The sequence below is a fragment of the Vulpes lagopus genome, chromosome 13, assembly GCF_018345385.1.
Source record: "Vulpes lagopus strain Blue_001 chromosome 13, ASM1834538v1, whole genome shotgun sequence".
NCBI lineage: Eukaryota > Metazoa > Chordata > Mammalia > Carnivora > Canidae > Vulpes > Vulpes lagopus.
In genome coordinates this window covers 26,476,087-26,500,839 of record NC_054836.1, presented here as the reverse complement: position 1 = coordinate 26,500,839, position 24,753 = coordinate 26,476,087, and the positions used below count along the sequence as shown (strand labels likewise).

The window sequence follows — 24,753 nt, the reverse complement described above, 5'->3', positions numbered from 1 at the left end:
ATATGTTTGAGGGTTAAGATGAACCCAAAGACTACTGGACAACAGTAGTCTTATGCCCATTTAGTGGCTTTTTCCCCCCCATTTAGTGTTTCTAAAACTTGGATATGTTTCTATCATTTTTATAGTAGGTAAGACGCACATCTATTATATTTGGGTATGGGGATTGTATTTTTTACACAAATGTCATAAAAGTCTTATTACATCCATTTTATTTTTTAAGAGTGAATGAGTTAGGGTGAGGGAGGGGCACAGGGAGAGAGCATCCTAAGCAGGCTCCGTGCCCAGCATGGAGTCACACAGGGCTCCATCCCAGGACCCCGAGATCATGATGTGGGCTTAAATCAAGAGTTGGACACCCAACTGACTGAGCCACCCAGGTGTCCTTTATCATGTCCGTTTTTGATTATTCATGGATAAAACATCCAGATTATAGACAATCCATACCCCCTAAGTTTCCCAAGTTTCATTCCAATTTGTCCTTTGCCAAACTTATTTTTAATTGGAATATCACTGAAATATTTAAAGATTAAGAGTAGATGGAGTGTCAGTTTTATTTTACTTTATTTATTTTATTATTTATTATTATTATTTTTTAGTTTTATTTTAAATAGTAGTGTATATATCTGAAAAATAAGTTAATAAAAAATGTTCTCAAAAAACGTGTTTTAAAAAGCAAGAATTTCATAATTTGAAGCAGCTTTCCAGGAAATAAAAACATGAAATGCAGGACTACACCAGTGCTCTTGATACCATTATTTAAGATGAAGCTGACCCTGGACAAAGCTCCCTGTTTTATTTTTTTGACTGCATTCACCAGTGTTTTTGTACCCATCTTGTATAATTAGTGATTTTATAGTGCCTTTTACTGCTACCTACCTACCCTCAAGCTCCTCTGTTTTGGTTCCTTTCTTTTTTCACTTCTCTCCCAGGTAATGGGAGGCACTAATAGGAGTCTTTATACAAACAAATGAGTCACAATTTGAAGATACTTAGGGCTTTAAAAGGGCAATATTTTAGGAAAATGGAAATATCAAATATTACATTAATTCCAACTACAAGGCATATTTGGTATATATTATTCATGATAAAGGCATGTAATTTATATAGATACATTAATTGTTGACAGTGACAGAGATGTATTCATACATGTGTACTGAACACACACTACTTAATTATATGTAATATAAGTATGTGTAGTTATGTATGTATTTGTATTTTTCATAGCCATTTGTATGTTTGTATCTATTGACTAGTTTCTTTTTTTTTTTATAAATTTATTTTTTATTGGTGTTCAATTTGCCAACATATAGAATAACACCCAGTGCTTATCCCATGAAGTGCCCCCCTCAGTGCCCTCACTCAGTCACCCCCACTCCCCACCCAGCTCCCTTTCTGCCACCCCTAGTTCTTTTCCCAGAGTTAGGAGTCTCTCATGTTCTGTTTCCCTTTCTGGTATTTCCCACTCATTTTTTCCCTTCCCTTATATTCCCTTTCACTATTATTTATATTCCCCAAATGAATGAGAACATGCACTGTTTGTCCTTCTCCGATTGACTTACTTCACTGAGCATAATACCCTCTAGTTCCATCCACGTCGAAGCAAGTGGTGAGTATTTGTCATTTCTAATGGCTGAGTAATATTCCATTGTATACATAAACCACATCTTCTTGATCCATTCATCTTCTGATGGACACCGAGGCTCCTTCCACAGTTTGGCTATTGTGGACATTGCTGCTAGAAACATCGGGTGCAGGTGTCCCGGCATTTCACTGCATCTGTATCTTTGGGGTAAATCCCCAGCAGTGCAATTGCTGGGTCGTAGGGCAGGTCTATTTTTAACTCTTTGAGGAACCTCCACGCAGATTTCCAGGGTGGCTGCACCAGTTCACATTCCCACCAACAGTGCAAGAGGGTTCCCCTTTCTCCACATCCTCTCCAACATTTGTTGTTTCCTGCCTTGTTAATTTTCCCCATTCTCACTGGTGTGAGGTGGTATCTCATTGTGGTTTTGATTTGTATTTCCCTGATGGCCAGTGATATGGAGCATTTTCTCATGTGCTTGTTGGCCATGTCTATGTCTTCCTCTGTGAGATTTCTGTTCATGTCTTTTGCCCATTTCATGATTGGATTGTTTGTTTCTTTGGTGTTGAGTTTAATAAGTTCTTTATAGATCTTGGATACTAGCCCTTTTTCTGATACATCATTTGCAAATCTCTTCTCCCATTCTGTAGGTTGTTTTTTAGTTTTGTTGACTGTTTCTTTTGCTGTGCAGAAGCTTCTTATCTTGATTAAGTCCCAATAGTTCATTTTTGTTTCTCTTGCCTTTGTGGATGTATCTTGCAAGAACTTACTGTGGCCAAGTTCTCACATTTAGATCTTTCATCCATTTTGAGTTTATCTCTTCAAAAAATGGTGCTGGGAAAATTGGACATCCACATGCAGAAGAATGAAACTAGACCACTCTCTTTCACCAGACACAGTCTTTTCTCCAGTGGATAGTCTTTCCTCCTTTGTTGAATATTAGTTGACCATAAAGTTCAGGGTCTACTTCTGGATACTCTATTCTGCTCCATTGATCTAGGTGTCTGTTTCTGTGCCAGTACCACACTGTCTGGATGACCACAGCTTGTAGTACAACCTGAAATCTGGCATTGTTATGCCCCCAACTATAGATTTCTTTTTTAATATTCCCCTGGCTATTCAGGATCTTTTCTGATTCCACACAAATCTTAAAATAATTTGTTCCAACTCTCTGAAGAAAGTACATGGTATTTTGATAGGGATTGCATTAAACATGTAAATTGCCCTGGGTAACATTGACATTTTCACAATATTAAATCTTCCAATCCATGAGCATTGAATATTTTTCCATCTCTTTGTGTCTTCCTCAATTTCTTTCAGAAGTGTTCTGTAGTTTTTAGGTTATAGATCCTTTACCTCTTTAGTTAGGTTTATTCCTAGGAATCTTACGCTTTTGGGTGCAATTGTAAATGGGATTGACTCCTTAATTTTTCTTTCTTCAGTCTCATTGTTAGTGTATAGAAATGCCACTGACTTCTGAGCATTGATTTTGTATCCTGCCACGCTACCAAATTGCTGTATGAGTTGTAGCAATCTTGGGGTGGAGTCTTTTGGGTTTTCAAGGTAGAGTATCATGTCATCTGTGAAGAGGGAGAGTTTGACTTCTTCTTTGCCAATTTTAATGCCTTTTATTTCTTTCTGTTGCCTGATTGCTGAGGCGAGGACTTCCAGTACTATGTTGAATAGCAGTGGTGAAAGTGGACATCCCTGTCTTGTTCCTGATCTTAGGGGAAAGGCTCCCAGTGTTTCCTCATTGAGAATGATATTTGCTGTGGGCTCTTCCTAGATGGCTTTTAAGATGCTGAGGAATGTGCCCTCTATCCCTACACTCTGAAGAGTTTTGATCAGGAATGGATGCTGTATTTTGTCAAATGCTTTCTCTGCATCTATTGAGAGGATCATATGGTTCTTGTTTTTTCTCTTGCTGATATGATGAATCACATTGATTGCTTTACGAGTGTTGAACCAGCCTTGCATCCCGGGGATAAATCCCACTTGGTCATGGTGAATAATCTTCTTAATGTATTGTTGGATCCTATTGGCTAGTATCTTGTTGAGAATTTTTGCATCCATGTTCATCAGGGATATTGGTCTATAATTCTCCTTTTTGGTGGGTCTTTGTCTGGTTTTGGAATTAAGGTGATGCTGGCCTCATAGAACCAGTTTGGAAGTACTCCATCTCTTTCTATCTTTCGAACAGCTTTAGTAGAATAGGTATGGGTCCTCTTTAAAGGTTTGATAGAATTCCACAGGGAAGCCATCTGGCCCTGGACTTTTGTGTATTGGCAGGTTTTTGTTGACTGCTTCAATTTCCTCCCTGGCTATTGGCCTGTTCAGGTTTTCTATTTCTTCCTGTTCCAGTTTTGGTAGTTTGTGGCTTTCCAGAAATGTGTCCATTTCTTCCTGATTGCCTAATTTATTGGCATATAGCTTCTCATAATATGTTTTTAAAATCGTTTGTATTTCCTTGGTGTTGGTAGTGATCTCTCTTTTCTCATTCATGATTTTATTAATTTGAGTCTTTTCTCTCTTCTTTTTAATAAGGCTGGCTAATGGTTTATCTATCTTATTTATTCTTTCAAAGAACCAACTCCTGGTTTTGTTGATATGTTCCACAGTTCTTCTGGTCTCTATTTCATTGAGTTCTGCTCGAATCTTTATTAACTGTCTTCTTCTGCTGGGTGTAGGGTCTATTTGCTGTTTTTTCTCTAGCTCCCTTAGGTGCAAGGTTAGCTTTTGTATTCGAGTTCTTTCCCGTTTTTGGATGGATGCTTGTATTGCGATGTATTTCCCCCTCAGGACTGCTTTTGCTGTATCCCAAAGATTTTGAATGATTGTATCTTCATTCTCTTTAGTTTCCATGAATCTTTTTAATTTTTCTCTAATTTCCTGGTTGACCCTTTCATCTTTTAGCAGGATGGTCCTTAACCTCCATGTGTTTGAAATCCTTCCAAACTTCTTCTTGTGTTTTAGTTCTAATTTCACAGCATTATGGTCTGAAAATACAAAGGGGATGATCCCAATCTTTTGGTATCGGTTAAGACCTGATTTGTGACCCAGTGTGTGGTCTATTCTGGAGAAAGTTCCATGTGCAGTTGAGAAGAATGTGTATTCAGTTGCGTTTGGATGTAAAGTTCTGTAAATATATGTGAAATCCATCTGGTCTAGTGTATCATTTAAAGCTCTTGTTTCTTTGGAGATGTCGTGCTTAGAAAACCTATCGATTATAGAAAGCACTACTTTGAAGTCACCAAGTATAAGTGTATTATTATCTCAGTATGTCTTAACTTTGGTTATTAATTGATTGATATACTTCTCAGCTCCCACATTCGGGGCATGTATATTGATGATTGTTAAATCTTCTTGTTGGATAGATACTTTAAGTATGATATAGTGTCCCTCTTCATCTCTCACTACAGTCTTCGGGATAAACTTTAATTTATCTGATATAAGGATGGCTACCCCTGCTTTCTTTTGAGGATCATTTGAATGGTAAGTATTTCTCCAACCTCTTATTTTCAGGCTGTAGGTGTCCTTATGTCAAAATGAGTCTCTTGTAGACAGCAAATAGATGGGTCCTGCTTTTTTATCCATATTGACTAGTTTCTAACTATTAATGGTGCTTTTAATTGAGTTCTATTTTTTTGGGCATACCGAGCTCTCTCTTTTTATTACTTGCTCCAGCTTCATTCTAAGTTCTGAAGGAATGGTCAGTATCATTTGCTGATTATTTGAAGAAATATGTGGAAAGAAAATGAGATTGACAAAATGTTTAAATCTTATGAAATCAGCTGTTGCTGAAATAAAATTTTGTTAAGTAATCTGTGGCATAATTTTGTACTATCTGAGAAAATGAAGCTATGTGTGCTTTAACTAAGCAATAATACCACCTGGGGGTGTTTAACGGAGAGACACTTGCCTGTGTGCACAAAGAGAGGTATGTAAAGTTGTTCATGGTAGCCTAATGTTTAATAACAAACTAGCTGACTCAGTCTAAATGATCACGAAAAGGAAAATGTAGAAATAAAGTATGTGTCAGTTCCATAAATTTTAAAATGAATAAACATTATTTTCCATTTATGTTAACACACCGTTGGAAGGTATAATAGTTTGGGTGGCACAAAAGCCTGCCCTGAGACAAAGCTGTAAAAGTGCAGGTAGCTTATTAGGAAGGTAATCTCAAAGAACACCAAGAGGGGAGTGGAGGGATGAAACAAGAATGGGTACGCCTGGGTGGCTCAGTAAGTTTCTAACTTCAGCTGGGGGCATGATCTCGGGTTCCTCGGACTGAGTCCCGCATCAGGTTCCCTGCTCAGTGGGGAGTCTGATTTTCCTTCTCTCTCTGCCCCTCCTCCCCTCATGCTTGCATACTTGCACTTGCTCTCTCTCTCAAATTAATAGATAAAACCTTTTTTTTAAAAAAAGTATATGTTACCAAGTAAATTACAACTGTGAGTAACTGGGTAAAGTAGAGTCCTGAAGGAGAACTCTGGAGGACTATGTGAGGCAGGCAGTTTTGATAACTCAGTTAAGGGATCAGAGATACTAACTTCCATCCATCACTCGTTAAGGCTGCTTGGGAGGAAGGCAGTGTTGTATTTCTTGAGATTTCTGGCCTACTGCACAAGGGTGGGGTGGGGGTGGGGGGTAGACTCTAGTGGTCACAGATAGCCATAGGCAAAGAGATGCCCGTGCTGGCAGTTTTGAGTCCAGGCTGTGATGAGTATCTGGGGTTATGGGGAGAACCTGATCCCCATTAAACTGCTGTTGGGGATTAATGGGTAGAAAGGAAATGGGATTGGGTCTGCAAAGCTAATTCCATTTATACGATTTTCTTTCTTAATACAAATAGTTGAGATAAATACGACAACATCTTAATTTTTCATTGTGGTATGTGTGCACAGCTGTTTGTGATGGCATTTAAAAAGTAATTTCCTAAAATCAAAAAAATCTGAAAATAGAGGAGGATTAAAAAGCCAGCTACTGTTTTATTATTCCATACACACTGAAAGGCTGAGAGTACAGATATGAATTATGAACTCCTTGAGATCTGGTAACATACAGTTTTGTTTACCAGGAGCTTACACAGAATCTTGGAGACAGTTTGTAAAATAAATGACAGAATTAATTAATTATGATTCTACTTGACAAAGCCATGTCTCAGTAGGTGTTGTAGGCCAGCTATGAGTCAGCCTCTTTTGCTTTAGCCACTATCAATGTAATCGTCTCTCATTTTTCTAATGTACTTTGGCATTGACTGGTGAGAAATGTAATGGCCATGCTTAGTGTATAATACGGGCATCTAGAAAGGTATGTTCCTGGATAATTACAGACATCCTCCAATGGATGCAAATAAAGAAGATTGCAGAAAATGTAAGAAGCCAGTTAATTGAGAATTTTATTAGAGCTCTGGATAGATGACAGTTAAGTCTGTGAAGAAGAATTTTCCCTTTTTTATTCCTTTGAGAAAATCATCTTGGACGCAGTTGTGAAGGCAATATAATCTTAGTCCGTGTGCAAAATTGCCAAAGAGCAATAAGATATGCGTTGCCTTCCCCTTTATTGCTACAAACGGTATCGTTGCCAGACATTCTTTCTGAATATTAAGAAACATGCTGGGAGAACAGTGAACTGTGTGCCAGCCCCGTTCCAGAACACAACCAGGAGAAATCCCAGCAACCCATGAAACCTCTTTAAAGCAACGCTTAGGCAAAAATTATTTTGGATGAACTGGTCCAGGTTATGTTGTCTCACCAGCATGAACTGAATTTTACCAGCCTTACTCTCTTGGTAACAAAAAGACTGTTAACAGTATTTGGCGAATACTACACAGCGTGTTTTATTTGTACTTTGGAAGGAAATAAGAGCTGATAAAACCAAAATGAAAAGGCAGGAAATGGAAATGCTTAATATTGTGTAGATACTTCACAGAAAATATTGTTTGAACTGAAGTGAAGAAATAGTGATTGAAAAAGAAACGACTTGTCTTTTCTTTGTCTAGGTAATTATTACCTAGGTATTATTACCTTGTCTAGGTAATTATGTGAAGAAATGTAGCTTTTCCTCTTTTAGAAAGAAAATTCCTTTGTGATCTTAATACCAGGAGTAATTTTTAAGTTATAAAGATGCAGTGTATTTGAAGGTATTCTCCTAAAATAAAGTATTGCAAAATAAAATTTCAAAAGTCCACAGGACATAGAGCATTTGTTGTTATTTGCAGGTCTAGAAATTCACTGGTTGATTTGCTTAGATCCTAGACAACAAGACAATCTGCAAAAGTAAATGACCAAATGCTAACCCGAGACTTACTATGGAAATGGAAACAGTTTGCCTTAGGTAGCATACAATGCCAGGATGTCCAGATTTTGCATCTGAAAGTTGATGTTTCAGTGTCAACCTTTTTAAGTGCATATTTTGTGAGCTCTACCTAATTAGTGACTATGCGGAATTCTAAGATACAAATGCAGTCTCTATCATGTACAACTTTGCCTCAGAGTCTTTTGATAGGGAAACCATGATCGAAGGATGATTTGTTTGTCACCTGGTGAGGGCTTCATTTCTCCCAGTTTTTGTTTGGCTTGCAGCATGTGACTTAAAGCTGCTAAAGCATTGGAATAGAAGGTATGAATAGAAAATCTCTAAAACATAAAGTAGAAATCCAGGCTTCATATTTTGTATGTATTTACATGGATTGTAACTGCGAGTACGTATTGTAAAGGGTGGAGTTTATCTTGTGTAATATTTTGGAGCTTAATAACATTAGTGCTTGAGGAAAGAAGTTTAGAGAACATTGACATTAGCTGCTATAACTCAACAGCAAAGAACATAGACAAAGTCACAGAATCTTGTCATGTGAAAGCTAAATTTTCTTTAAAAGTATATTGAGGAGAAATTGTATGATATTTTCCATCAAAAATTGAGTTCAGTTTTCACATATATTATATTACTGAAGGAGAAATAAAATTTGATACCTACCTACATGTTTCTTCAACTTCATAATTTCCATTTATTAATTTTTATCAGAAATTGTTTTATATATTATATAAATATATATATGCACATGCTAAATCATCATGCCATATATCTAAAATTAGTATAATGTTGTATGTCAGTTATATCTCAGTAAAACTGGGAAAAATGATTAGGATGAATGTTCAAAAATTATTTTTTTATCCTTAAGTATGAGACTTTTTGAAGACTTGTGTACTTGGTAAAGCTACTCACAATTTCTTGGACTTTAAGGACTAACCCACTTAGTAAAGTGCCAGTTACAAACCAAATTTTTCATTTTATTTTCTTCTTTTCGGGAGACTCCACAATCTTACCTGGTAAAACGCATGCTGAATTTTTTTGTTATTTTTACTATCATATAGATTTTTTAAGATTTTATTTATTTATTTATGAGAAACAGATGGAGAGAGAGGCAGAGACACAGGCAGAGGGAGTAGAAGGCTCCAAGCAGGGAGCCCATTGTGGGACCCGATCCTGGGTCTCCAGGATCACACCCTGGGCTGAAGGCGGTGCTGAACCGCTGAGTCACCTGGGCTGTCCTTACTATCATATTCTTAAATTTGAAGTGTTATTTCTTGTGCGTTGATACTTTCTGTTTTATGGCATCTTCTTTCTGTCCTGATTTGATTTTCTTCTCTGTTACTGACTTTATTTTTTGCTCCCTTATTTTATCTGCCCCTCCTCCTTTTTTATTATGTGTATACATTTCACTTAAGAGGCTTTCCAGGAATTGTCTGTTGACATTTAAGTCCTGAAAACCAAACTGCATGCTACAGGAGCTCTACAGGTGGTGTTTATTAAAAAGTCTATTGTTTCTTTCACTGGGACTGGCAGGATTCCTCAAAGAAGTGGTATCTTCCAGTCTCCTTCATGAGTGAGTATATACCCTGTTGCTAGTGTTCTGACAGCTGCTTGAAAGGGAAGGAGTTGAATGTTTCCTTGTTGGGTACGCAGCTACTTCTCTTCTCCATTTCAAGACAATTCCTCACCTCCACACTTTGCTTTGCCTGCATAGCCATGTCTCTTCTGGTTTAACCTCTCTTGAGAGTAGCTTCTAGTTTCCTGGAGAATGGTAATAGGAATATGGTTCTGGTTATCAGAACTTGGAAGATAATTTTGAAAAGACATTTTCTAGAAAAAAAAAAAAAAGAAAGCTGTCCTGGCGCTGTACCACCTAACTACCATACTTCTTACTTTGTGGTTATTGTCTGGCAGGGCGTTTCTTGTGGTGTTATCTATATGTTTGTATCATTTGTATCCTGACCACTAATTTTATGTTTGCATTTTAAGGGTTACCTTCTGCTCCAATATGAATTTTTCATGCCATTAGTGATTTAGTTTTACGTTTTTCTTTTTAATAGCATTCTTTAATCATACAAATAATATGCGCTTATTTTGAAATAAAATTCAAATATCACTGGAAGCCAAATAATAAAAAGGAAGTATCTCCTTTATCTTCTGTTTTGAGTATCTTACACATTGGGATAAATCTCTGAAAAGTTTGATACAAGATGTATTGCCCTTTAATTTTGATCAATATTCTCAAGCTGTGAAGAGGTTGTACCTAACCAGGATCTTACATACAGAGTATGAAAGGGTAGGCTCATCCACAGCAACACAAAGAGCAGCATTTAGCTACTCCTGGAGTTGAGGGGGGAGGGAGTGATGATAGGAACAGTTAACTATTTTCTGGAAAATATGGAGTAGGCAAGATTATTACTATAGAATGGGAAGAGGGCACTTCTTCATCAGAAGGATTGCCAGAGGGACAAAATGTAGGCACTCTAAAATATTATTAAACACTTTAATTTTGGCTAATATTATAAGTAAAAAACTGTCTTTTCCTTGCTGTTTTAAATTTTATTTTTTTAATTATATGGTTGAAGATGTTTTATGTCTTTTGGCCAACTCTATCACTTTCAGCAAACTACCTATCGATACTTTTTCCAATTCTTATAGTATTATTAAACATTTTCTCTTAATTTGTTAGAGATTTTATTAAACATGAGAAAAGTACAGGAAAGCTTTTTCCAGTTTTTGTCATGTGACCTAATTTTGGAAGGTTATTTTATTTACCATAAGGAATGTTTAATTATGATGAAGCCATATGACTTCTTAATGGTTTCCGAGTTTTCGACTTTTTAAGAAAAACCTCTTCACCCCAAATTTATAAATATATTCTCCCAATATTCTATTTTAGTATGTATACAATTTCATTTTTATTCACAATGTCTTTGATTCATCTGTAATTTAAAGTATGAAGAGAAATGCATTATTCCTGACTTCCAAGTGGCTTGCAATTTGTCTAAACAATGACCTTTTCTTCTTTGATTTGAAATGCCCCTTTTATCATACACTAAACTATCATATAAACTTCCATTTCAAAATTTCTATCCAGGGACGCCTAGGTGGCTCAGCGGTTGAGCGACTGCCTTTGGCTCAGGGCATCTGGAGTTCCAGGATCAAGTCCCACATCGGGCTCCTTGCATGGAGTCTCCCTCTGCTTGTGTCTCTGCCTCTCTCTGTGTGTGTCTCTCATGAAAAAAATAAATAAAATCTTAACAAACACAAAAAACTTCTATCCAGTGATCTGTCTGCAGGTCCACAGTTTTGTACATCTCCAATTGTTGCCACTACCATGTTGCTTTTGAAATATACATTTATCTAGTCGGTCCAGATTACCTTTTTATTACAGTGACTGTTGCAGGCTGTATGTTTCCATATAAATGTTAGAATCCATTTGTCAGGTTTACCAATGTCCTATTGCATATTTTACCATCACATAATTATATGGATTAAAGTAAGAAAATGATATAAAATTTAGGGAAAATTACATGTTTGCATTTAACTAAGCAAGTGGGGTTTCTTTTGCCTTTTTTTTTTTTTTTTTTAGGAAACCTCTCCAGAAAATTCACATTTTCTTTTTATATACATCTTGTATATCTCTTATTAATTCCTAAAGCCTTTTAACTTATTTCATTTTATCATATATGAGAATCCTTTTAATTGCATTTTTTAATTAAACATTCTTAGTTTTCAGAAAATTAATGATCATTTAATATATTAAACATTTAGTTTTCTGATTTCTCTAATTTTTAGGCATTTTTCATTTGCTATTTTGGGTTTCTCTGATATATAATAATATAACTTTTAATAATTTTCACATTTTCTAATAATCGTCTATTTCTTTTGTCTAATTCTATTTTCTTATACTATTAGAATAATATAAAGCTTTAGTGGTAATAATGGCATTTGTATCTTGTTCACTGACTTAGAATATATTAAATATTTGATGAAGAATATAATTGTTTTGTGATAAGAGACAGGCATCTTTTATCACGGAAGTATTGATTCATTCAAATTTTCTTTTCATAAGAAATTTTAGCAAATTTCTTTTTGGTATATTATGATAATCACAAAATATATCTCCCTGTCAATATCAGAAAATGTAGACTATAAATCCTAATGTACAACCATTCTTGCATTCCAGACATGACTCTAAATAATGTGGTGTTATACCAGGAGATTGAATTTGCCAATTTTTAATTCAGAATCTTGCTTGCATTGATATTTCCTAGTGAAATTAGCCTGTGGCTTTTGTTGATTGTATCTTAATTATTATTCTTATGTCTTTGTATTGTGGTAGGTTCAGTGAAACAAGAAAAACAATATGATTTTAAGTTACACACTGATAACTATGTTAATTAAATTTTAAACAAAATTAGGAAAGATAGCAAGTGAATGTGTATTGTCTGAAGGCAAAGATAGTGCTTTTCTTTTCTTTCTTCCAGTCTTTTTCTTTTTTACAGCCTCATGTCAGGCTGTTTTTCTTGGTTAGCATGATTTGTCTGTATTTTATATAGAACAAAACTTATTTCTATGAGTCAAATGGAAAGGGTGGGAGAGGTGAGATTCATATAGTTATATATCAGTATTTAATTTCACATGGTGAGAGGATAGGATACCTTAAAGAGTATATAAAAAGTAAATGAGATGGGTAATATTTATTGCTTTATAGAGTATAAAATAATAGTTCTTAGAATTGAACATTGAGCAATACAGGGGTTAGGTGTGCCAATGCCTCACATAGCTAAAAATTTGCATATAATTTTGACTCCCCCAAAACTTAATTACTAATGGCCTACTGTTGACTGGAAGCCTTACCAATAACATGAAGAGTTGATTAATACATAGATGGTATGTTTTTGTATGACATAAGTATTCATAGAGCAAACTAGAGAAAAGAAAATGTTAAGAAAATGATAAGGAAGAGAAAATACATTTACAGTACTGCCCTATATTTTCAGACAAAATCTGTGTATAAGGAGACCTGTACAATTCAAATGCATGTTATTTAAGAGTCAACTGTACTTTATCCTTTTAATGGTATACAATCAGATCTACCTTCTTTTACCAATATGAAAAAAAAATGCAATCCTTCAAGTATTGTCACTTAAATACTTCTGAACAGGAACCATCACCTTTTATATGAAACTTTAGTAATTTGTCACTGGTATTACTAATTTTAATATTAATTTATTAGATACACACACACACATACTTTGACAGTTAACCTCTTATCAGACATCATTTGCAAATATCCACTTTTTTTCAGTAGGTTGGCTTTTCATTTTGTTGATCGTACACTATGCAAAAGCTTTTTGCTTTGATGTAGTCCTAGTTATTTTTGTTATTTTGCTGTTTTTTAAAAAAATATTTCGTTTATTCATGAGAGATACAGAGAGAGAGAGAAGCAGAGACACAGGCAGAGGGAGAAGCAGACTCCATGCAGGAAGCCCAATGTGGAATTCGATCTCGGGACTCCAGGATCATGCCCTGGGCCAAAGGCAGGCACTAAACTGCTGAGCCACCCATGGATCCCCCAGTTTTTGCTGCTTTTGCCTGAGAAGGTAGATCCAAAAAGATATTGCTAAGACCAATGTACAAGAGATTACCTCTTATATTTTGTTTTGTTTTTAGGAGTTTTATGGTTATAGGTCTTGTGTTTTGGTCTTTAACCTATTTTGAGTTTATTTTTGTATGTGGTGTATGCAAGTGGTCAGTTTCATCCTTTTCCATGTAGCTGTCCACTTTTTCTAACACCATTTATTGAAGAGACTGTCTTTTCCCTATTGTATATTCTTACCTCCTCTGTTGTAGATTAATTGACCGTACCTGTGTGGGTTTATTTCTGGGTTATATCCTGTTTTGTTCTTCTGTGTGTTTTTGTGCCAGTACCATACTGTCTTGATCACTATAGCTTTGTAGTATATTTTGAAATCTAGGAGCATAATATCTCCAGTTTTTTTTTTTCAAGATTGCTTTGGCTATTTGGGGTCCTTTGTAGTTCCATACAAATTTTAGAATTGTTTAGTTCTATGAAAAATACTATTGGTATTTTTTATAGGGATTGCATTGAATTTCTAGACTGCATTGGAGAGTATGTACATTTTAACAATATTCTTCCAATCCATAACAAAGTATATTTTTGTTTCATTTGTTTAAACAATAGAAAATATCAATTGAACTAAGAGCTGGTTCTTTGAAAAGGTAAGCAAAATTGATAAACCTTAGCCAAGCTCATTAAGAAAAAGAGAGGACTCAAATAAAATCAGAAATGAGATAGAAATTAAAATCAACTACACCAATGAAATAAAAAAGATTTTAAGAGACTATAATGAACAATTATGCCAACAAATTGGACAATCTAGAAGAAATGGATGCATTCCTAGAAACATGCAATCTTCCGAAACTAAATCAAAAAGAAATAGAGAGTCTAAACAGACTGATTACTACTAATGAAATTGAATCAATAATCACAAAGCTTCCAGCAACCAATTATATTCTCTTGAGAGATGTTGGTTGACTTTTACCTTTTGAAATGAAAGGGTTAATAAAGCAAGTGAAATTACTTGCAACACAAATTTATTCTTACTCTAATGGGACAGCATTTCCATAAATACTTCCTGTTTTTTTAAACCTCTTTTGAATTCACATTTATTAAATGGTATAAATGTGCCCTTGAGCCTTATGTAACCAATAAAAGGCAGGGATAGAATTTAGTAAAAGGAGGAAAATGTCAAAATTACATGCTTACCAGACAGAAGGGACTTGACTTGATAGCTATTACTGGAAGAAAGTGAGTTTTATAGTTCTACGTGTCCATATCTATATAAAATATGAGTATTTTAAATATTCCAAGACAGTTTGACCCTAATGTAGTCATTTACTAAGAAAGATAATCTGGAATCCTTTATAGGTGCTTGGGGTGTAATGAACACACATTATTAAATAAATAAATAAATAAGTAAATAGTCTTTCTAAAACCTTGAATAAAAATAAAGCGGTGTTCTTTGGCAAAGTATTTAATACACGGAATTCCATACTGTTTGAATTCAGTTTTGTTTTTTTAAATTCTCTCTCTCTTTCTCTCTCTCTCTCTTTTTTTTTTACTATAGCTTCAACAGTTTTCAAGTAATTTTCATTACTTTATTGCATTTGCTAACTGGGCTGATAACTGCAATTTACCAATGTATAGCTACATGAAGAGTATCTATATATATACTGCAAGGTCAGTTAGTACTTCAGAAATTATGTTTAGAGTCACAATTCTGGAGATAGAATTCACTTTTCAATGGGCGCCTAGGTGACTCAGTGGTTGAGTGTCTGCCTTTGGCTCCCAGGGTCCTGGGATCAAGTCCCACATTGGGCTCCCCAAAGGGAGCCTGCTTCTCCCTCTGCCTGTGTCTCTGCCTTTCTTTCTCTCATGAATAAATAAATAAAATCTAAAAAAAAAAAAAACAAAAAACAAAAAAAACCTCACTTTTCAAGAAGGACTAAACTTTTTGGTGATTCAGAGTCTCAAGGTGAGGAAAGAGGAGGATATTTATGTTTTATTTATTTTTTTTATTTATGTTTTAAACACATTCCTCCTATCTCCATCACAAATCGCAGAAACATGTGAACATTCAGGATTGAAATTGTAGATAGAGAATGGAGTTTAATTTGATAATGAGTCGAATCTCTCAGTGATGCCCTAGATATAAATAGAGACTAAAAAGTTGAAAACTTTTATGGTTGTCTTTACTTGATTATTCCAGAGACATTTTAGAAGGTGTAATTTGGAGTCCGCTCGCGGCCCGCCGCCCTCCACCCCGCGCCCCGCAAACCCGCGCCCTCCGGTGCCAGGAACTGACCCGCAACGAGCCCTACCGATACCCAGCGCGGACCCCGGAGCAGAGAAGGAGCTTTCTGACACCGCTCACCGACCGCATCGTGGCTCGGCAAGGGCATCCAGGCTGCAGATGAGTCCACTGGGAGCATCGCCAAGCGGCTGCAGTCCTTTGGCACCGAGAACACGGAGGAGAACCGGCGCTTCCACCGCCAGCTGTGCTGACCCCGCCGACCGCGTCAACCCCTGCATTGGGGGTGTCAGCCTGTTCCACCAGACCCTGTACCAGAAGACCCACGATGGGCGTCCCTTCCCCCAAGTCATCAAATCCAAGGGTGGCGTTGTAGGCATCAAGGTGGACAAGGGTGTGGGACCCCTGGCAGGAACAAATGGCGAGACTACCCCCCAAGGGCTGGACGGGCTGGCTGAGCGCTGTGCCCAGTCCAGGAAGGACGGGGCTGACTTTGCCAAGTGGCGCCTGTGCTGAAATTGGGGGAACACACCCCCTCAGCCCTTGCCATCATGGAAAATGCCAACGTTCTGGCCCGTTATGCCAGCATCTGCCAGCAGAATGGCATCGTGCCCATTGGAGCCTGAGGTCCTCCCCGATGGGGACCATGACTTGAAGGGTTGTCAGTATGTAACCGAGAAGGTGCTGGCTGCTGTCTACAAGGCTCTGAGTGACCGCCACATCTACCTGGAAGGCACTTTGCTGAAGCCCAATATGGTAACCCCAGGCCATGCCTGCACCCATAAATATTCTCATGAGGAGATTGCCATGGCAACTGTCACAGCACTGCGCCGCCCGGTACCCCCCGCTGTTACTGGGATCACCTTCCTATCAGGCGGCCAGAGTGAGGAGGAGGCATCCATCAATCTCAGTGCCATCAACAAGTGACCCCTGCTGAAGCCATGGGCCCTGACCTTCTCCAATGGCCGAGCCCTACAGGTTTCTGCCCTGAAGGCCTGGGGTGGAAAGAAGGAGAACCTGAAGGCTGCCCAGGAGGAGTATATCAAGCGAGCCCTGGCCAACAGCCTCGCCTGTCAGGGAAAGTACACCCCAAGTGGTCAGGCCGGGGCTGCAGCGAGTCCCTCTTCATCTCTAACCACGCCTACTAAGCAGAGGTGTTCTAAGGCTGCCCCCTCGACACTCCAGCCCCCGCCCTCTCCCACACTCACTCTTGAAGAGAGGGCCTCACCTGGGGCTCCAGGCTGCTCTTTCCCATCACTTTGGCCTCCCATGTGACATTGTTGTGTGGTGTTGTCTGTATATGCTAACTCCGTTGCTCTTTCCAGCCCACTGCCAATAAACAACTATTTAAGGTGGGGGGGGGGGATGTAATTTGTTTGTAGTGTAGAGCAGTTGAAGGAGTATTGCATAATTTAGACTTGTCAAACCATTAGCATTGAAGTATTGGGAACCCTAAGGTACTAGATGGTTCTCTGTAAGACAGCAACAACTTAAGTTTCCTGTAGCCATGTAGGGAACATGAAAGGCTTAATTTCAGGGCAAGATGGGCCTATGACCTTTTTGATGTATAGTAAACTCTGATTAATGCTTACACTGAACGTGCTACAATAATCATTAACTCCATAAGAATCTTAACTAAAATATAAATGAATGAACATTTTAGTACAAATTTTACAAGTTTAAAGAAGGTTAGCCCCTTAATTATTAAAAAATTTGAATCTTTCTGTTGCTATCACCAAGTGACTTCTCTTTAGTACAAATTGGCTGATGGAATTTAATTACCATCTTCATAAGATCTCAGTAAAAAAATGTGGAAAAGTTTAATCTGGTTTCTTACAAATATTCCTCTATCAGATTAATAAACTAGGCAGGAAGAATAGTCCAGTGCCATTCTGGTAGCAGCCAACAATACAATTATTTTTCTTAAATTATGATTAGAAGCAAGTAATACTTGATTAAAAAGGATCAACATACAATAAATATTTTAATGGAAACTGACAAATCAAATGAACCAACTCAAAAAAAGAAAGTCTGCCCACCTCCAGATTTCAAAAGCAAAATTCTTTATAATAATCTCCGGGTCACTATAGTTCTTAGGGAATTAAGATTACAAAAATGTTAATTAAACTCAAAATCACCAGTATACTGGAAGACCCCAGATAACTTGGATATTCTGCAATTATCTTTGTTGAAACACAGAGTTGGTGTTTTGCAAAGAAATAATTTGTTCTGCCTTAGTGAAGCTAATTATTCTCAGCATGCAACCACTGTTTCAAATTGCAAAAGGCACATCAGCCTTTGCTGTATGTTGCAGGAATTAAAACCCAATCAAATGAGATAATGAAGTGCATACAAAGAATATGATTCCACTTTTGCAATGCAATAAAAGTAAAATCCATTTAAAGAAATGTTGCAAAAATCATAATTTAGAGAGGAAAAACATGCTGTAAAGCAAATGTTTACTATTAATTTTAATTACTTAGTTGCTCAGAGGTAAGCATTAGGTTTATTTATCGTGTGGCTTAGACTCTTCTTTTTAATGACTGAAGAATATGGTGGCTAACAGTCCAATATGAAGCAGCATAATGCAGCAGATTTTTAACTTCATGGAATACTAAGGAAATAATCCATATTATGTCAGAGATAAACTTATACTTGTTGGAGTTTTATGAGAAAATATTTATGAAAAGTAGACTAGCATTGGTGCTCCTCTGTACTTGTATGATCTGAAATAATGAAATAAAGTGTCCCTATTCATTAAAAACAAAAACAAACCATCTGTACACATTACCCCCTTAAAAATCTCTACTTACTCTGTCTTTATCTGTGGGACCTATTTTTTCTAAGAACACTAAACCATTAAAAGCCCCCATAATTGTATAATGAGCTTTTGAAATATGATTGGGTCTGGGTCTGTGCTCCATTTCACTACAGAGAAATCTCTTGTGGTTTAAGCCCATTGAATTAATGTTTTTCATTGTTTATTTTGGTGTTTGTTTTCTTTCACACTAGCCATTGTCAGTCATGCTTCTTCACCCACCAACACTACCTTTCAATTCACATGGGGTGAAAGTAAGATGGATTATGGTTTTTGTCCCTTGCTTGTTATGGGAGAAACCAGAGCAAGCTTTCCTTTCAGCTGCCAAGAAAGTGCAGTCATCTCAGCAGCCCAGAATGTGAGAACAGCAGGACTCAAACATCAGTAGTGGCAACAGAGAGAGCATGAAGTTTCTGCTCATTACACATTGTGGGGGCTGCCTGTCTGGAGCAGTTTACTCTGCAGAGTATGGGTTGAGGACAATACCCACTGTTATTTATATGCCAGTAGAATACTCTGGCTATTAATATATTAAAATATTTTTTTCTTAATTTTGTGTTTTTCTCCATATTTCATTTCATTTTTGTTTATATAATGCCAATCATGTATATTATGTTGCTCTAGAGTCAAGAAGGAATACAGCAGTTTGACTAGCATGTACAGGTCCAAGCTCTGTGTCATGCATACATGTAAACTCAGTGAGTGATGCATGATGCATAAGTCACTGTGTTCTAGAGCTTTGACACAGCACTTGTTACATGGTAGGCACTCAATAAGCTTTGTCCCATTTTTTTTTTGGTGTTGTTGAATGAATGGGTGAATTTTCCTTAATTTGATTTGGGAGACATAGTAGAGACTGCATAAAAATTGTGATAAGTGGGTCTTCTAAATTTTTATATGACTACATCTGGATTGTGACTCAACAGGTTCTAGGAAGAGCCTAAATCTAGATACTTGGCTTTGCATGATTTTGATGAGACTGCTCTTAGGTTGGTATTATATCCCTACTTTGAATTTGGCCTCAAAATGGAAGAATTTCAGAATATTCAAAGAGCTGCAAAAAGTGGTTTCTATCACTTTTCATTTAGGTACCCATGTGTTTATAAAAACGTTCTGTCACAATCCAGCTCTCTTGCATTGAGGGCTCACAGCAATTCGGTAAGTGAAATATATTGTGGATTATGTAGTCGCACTTGCTGATACAGTTTTTAAGAATTGCTTTATTCATATCACAGCTGAGCTGCTTATGTTTATCTCTTTTCAGTTGAGTAAAGTAAAATTGGGTGGTGAGCTATTGTTCAGCCCAAACTTGGAGGCTCTCAACCCATTATTCTAGTTAGAAAAGAAAATAATTTAAAAATATCTTGTATCATCTGGAACCCCTTGCAACATTCTCTGTGCCATCTATTAGCAAATAAAAGAAAAATATTTTTTTTGTAAATTATAAAAGGATGCAATTTCATATGCTGAGTCAGGTTAGCATCTGTATCTCAGGGGAAAAACTTTTGGAAGTATAGGTCTGCCAGTAGCAATTAATTAGAAAGCTTTTTATACTGTTTTCAGTTACAGACGTGTCCTAGCAGATTGAGAAAATTGGTAGTGACGTCTGTTGTCACCACAGGATAGTACAATGGATGGAACTAATTTAGTGACATTTGCTTTTTTCCCCTAGAAGTGTCATATCTTCATCTTGCAGTGAGGTTGATTTTGATTGCCAAATGAATTCTGCATAAATATAGTTTTTATTGCTTTATAATGCATGGTGTGAGATGTAAGCATATCTTAGTCTATAAAAATGAATGCATCTATACTTATGAATGCCAAGATGTGTTGAACTGCTGGTCTGTTTTCACCACCTACTTGGCAGAAGTATACAGAAAGGCCACTTTGGGGCAGCCCTGGTGGCTCAGTGGTTTAGCGCTGCTTTCAGCCCAGGGCCTGATCCTGGAGACCCGGGATCGAGTCCCACATTAGGCTCCCTGCATGGAGCCTGCTTCTCTCTCTGCCTATGTCTCTGCTTCTCTCTCTCTGTGTCTCTCATGAATGAATAAATAAAATCTTTTTAAAAAAGGACACTTACTTAGCAAAGAAAGACGTATAAACTTAAAATATCAATATGAAACTAAAAATTATTAATTTTTATAAAAAACATAACTACTGTATAGTAAATTAAATTTTATCTCAAAGGCAAACTTCAAGTTTTTAGTTTATTAATGGTGCTCCTGTATGCCAAGATTCATTCATTCTTCACAAAAGTATTGTTCTTGAATTCATTCTGCATTTTCTATCCTAGAACACCTAGGCACAGCTGTTACTCTTCCCTTCTGATTACTAAAACAAACAAAATAGTTCTTTTTAAATTTTAGGCAAGTGAATTATTTATTTGAATGATTTCCCTCTTGTCACAAATGCTTGTCATGCATCTGTTATGAGCCTTATACTACTATGAATAAATTCAAATTAGACATATGTTTGTGTTTATTACATTTTTTAGTGCAGATACTCTCTACCAAGTCATTGATTTTTAGAAAGCTGTCTCTCATTTGGACAATACAGTGTATAGGGAAATCATGGCATCCTACTACTTTTCCTCTTATTACTAGCTACGTGCAAAAGTTAAAACTGTCATTTTTTCTTTTGCCACGTAATAGTATCTTTACTATCTATTTCATCTGATGTGAAAGGTTTTTTTTTCTTTAGAGATTTTATTTATTAATGAGAGACACAGAAAGAGGTAGAGACATAGGCAGAAGGAGAAGCAGGCTCCCTGCAGAAAGCTCGATGCAGGACTCAATCCCAGGACCCCAGGATTATGACCTGAGCCAAAAGCAGACATTCAACTGCTTAGCCACCCAGGCACCCCTCGATGTAAAAGTTTTAACTGATATTTAGCCTGTAAAGATAACAAACATCACTCAATTAAATATTAAGGTTTTAATAGTTTACTAGAAAATATGAAAGAAAAATAGAAAATAAAATAATGTGTCCCAATTAAACATGAAGGTTGAATTTACAAGTTTTCTCTGCTTCCTCCTCAAACCATACAAAAACATCAACAGCAGAACTTAAAGTGTATAAATAAGACCAAATACAAAAGGAGAGGAGATAATACAAAACGAGTGGTGTCAAAAAAAATTGAGAGGAGTACCTGACTGGCTCAGTTGGTAGAACTTGTGACTCTTGATCTTGGGGTTCTGGGTTTGAGCCCCACAATGGGTATAGAGATTACTTTAAAAAGTTTAGAAAAAAATGAAAAATTCAGTGAGAAGAAAACTCTAACTCAGCTAAATGGAGGAAGCTCATACCTTACATATCAGAAACAAAGCAAAAAATGTTTATCAGGAAAGGGTAGGAGTATCTCATATTCTGAAAGTGAGATGAAGGAAGGCTGTCGTGTTGTGGAGCCCAGAGAGAGCCATTCTCATTGCAGTTGATGTGAATCATATCTGAGGGATTATGAAGTGAAATCTGAAACCTGGTATAAAAATCTGTGCAAATACAGAGCTAAAGTGGTAATGTGACATCGGAAACTACTATCTGTTCACTTCTTTTATCAAAGATGAAATGTTTCTTTTTCTGCTATTTGGCCTTATGCAGCCTGCCTCCAATTTGAATTTCTTTTTCTTATTTGATCAGAATTGAACCCTAACAGAGGTCTTCCAATGCCAACTTCATCGCTGTCAGCATTCTATAGAACAGAATCCAGTTTTTACATTGACTGATTATTAATACACTATTATTCATATATGTGCCCAATAATTTCACCTGATAATATGTAGACAGGATACCTAGGTAAGCAGAAAAATAAAAAAATATCCACAAGCTATTTGGGTGACAATTGCCTGATATAGGCATGTAGGAATATATGTATTGCTATGTGCTCATTGAATCCACTCCATTTTCTTCATCCTGGTCATAATGGGAGACAAATTTCCCAGCTTCCCTTGCAGTTAGATTGTGGCTATATGGTATAATTTCACCTAATGGTATGTTGAGAGCAGTAATATAAACATCTCATAGTACTTTAGAACTCTCTTGCCTTCCCCTTTTCTTCAGAGGCAATCATGTCAGCCACATATTGAGATACTCAGTCAAAAGATGAAGTAGTCTAAGATCCTGGAAAATAGAAACATTGAATCACTAAACTTGAACATAAGTTAGTAGAAATGATATAATCTGATGAATAGAGAGGGAAAAAAGTAAAATGAGCAAAAACTTAAAGATCTGTGAGTGAAATCAAGCATGCCAACAAATAAGTCATGGAAGTTCCAGAAGGAAAATGAGAAGGGAGCAGAAAAATATATTGAAGAAACAGTGTGCAGAAACTTTCCAAATTTGCTGAGAGACATTAAACACTTAAGAAATTCAACAAACCCTGAGTAGAATAGATGACCCACATCAAATATAATAAGAAAATATTATAAAGCATCAGAGAAAAGAGATTCCTCAAATACAAAGAAACCACAACAAGGTCATTAGCTGACTTTTCATTAGGCACTGTGGCTTCCAGAAGACATTGCAATGCCATCTTCAAAGAGTTGAAAGAAAACAACAGTGTAAACCAAGAAATCTTTATTTGACCAAACCACCCTTCAAAAATGAAGATGTTGACAGATAAAGTCTAAGGATTGCTTAACAGACCTGCCTTATAGGAAAACTAATGGAAGTTCATCAGTCTGAAGGAAAATGAAACCAGACAATAACTCCAATCACATAAGAAATGAAGAGTGTCAGAATGTTAAACATATGATTAAATATAAGTCTATAAATGTATTTATTCATATTTTCTCTGGTTTCTAAAATATATAAAATTTTATATAGGACTTACAACACTGTTTTGTTGGGTTTGTAATATATATAGATCATATAGAAGGAGGAGAAAAAGGGATCCCTAGGTGGTGCAGCGGTTTGGCGCCTGCCTTTGGCCCAGGGCGCGATCCTGGAGAGCCGGGATCGAATCCCACGTCGGGCTCCCAGTGCATGGAGCCTGCTTCTCCCTCTGCCTGTGTCTCTGCCTCTCTCTCTGTGACTATTATAAGTAAATTAAAAAAAAAAAAAAAGAAGGAGGAGAAAAAGATATATTGGAAAAGATTTTATGTTTTATGGGAATAATATTCTGAAGTAAGTGTTGAAAAGCTGAAATATACAGTCTTAGAGTAACCACTAAATTAAAAATTTATTTTAAAAATTCCAGAGGGGATTGCCTGGATGGCTTAGTTTGTTAAGCTTCTGCCTTCAGCTCAGGTCATGGTCCCAGGGTCCTGGGATCGTCCTGAGTCCAGCTCCCTACCCAACCAAGGAATCTACTTGTACTCTCTTCCTCGGTTGCTCCCCATCACCCCGCTTCTGCATGCATACATGCATGCTCTCTCTCAAATAAATAAAAATTTTAAAAATTTTAAAATAAAAAATCCTTAGGAATTCAATAGTATCCTGCAAAATACAAAAGAAGGCATAAAGGAGTAACAGAGGAACAAAGAGAGATAAGATATATGTAAATATTCATAACAGTACTATTTTTAATAGCCAAAAGGTGGAAATAACTCAAATATCCATCGATTGATTAAAGGCTAAAGAAAATTTAGTATATTCACACAAAGTATATTATTTGACCATGAAATACAATAAAATTCTGATTCATGATATACCATGAATGAACCTTGAAAACTTACACTAAGTGAAAGAAACCATTCATAAAGGCCACATATTTTGATTACATGTATGTGAAATATCCTGAATAGATCAACTCATTATTAAGTTAGTGGTTGTCAGAGTCTGGGGGAAGGGAAGAATGAGAGTAACTGACAATGGGCTGGGGATTTCTTTTTGGCTTAATGACAAGGTTTTAAAACTACATGGTGATGATAACTGTAAAACTGCATGGATAAACCTGTGCATTTTATACTTTAAATGGGCACCTTATGTGGCATATAAATTATGTCTCAAAGCTGTTACTAAAAAAAGATATAAAACAGGGAATAGCAAAATGGCAATGTAAATATAACAATTTGAATAATTACATCAGATGTGAATAAACTAAAAACTTCAATCCAAAGGCAAACATTTATTGGACTAGATTAAAAACAAATTCAGCTTATGTACTGTCTAGAAGGGATATAGTCCCAATTTAAATATAAAAATTGATTGCAAGTTAAAGGATGGAAAAAATATACGTTATGCAAACAACAGCAGTAAGTGAG

The 24,753-nt window shown here is 36.4% G+C and overlaps 1 pseudogene; it reads left to right on the top strand.

Annotated features, from left to right (window-relative positions):
* LOC121475050 overlaps positions 1-17,091 on the top strand; it is a 95,765-nt pseudogene extending 78,674 nt beyond the window's left edge.
* Positions 17,092-24,753: the final 7,662 nt, after the last annotated feature.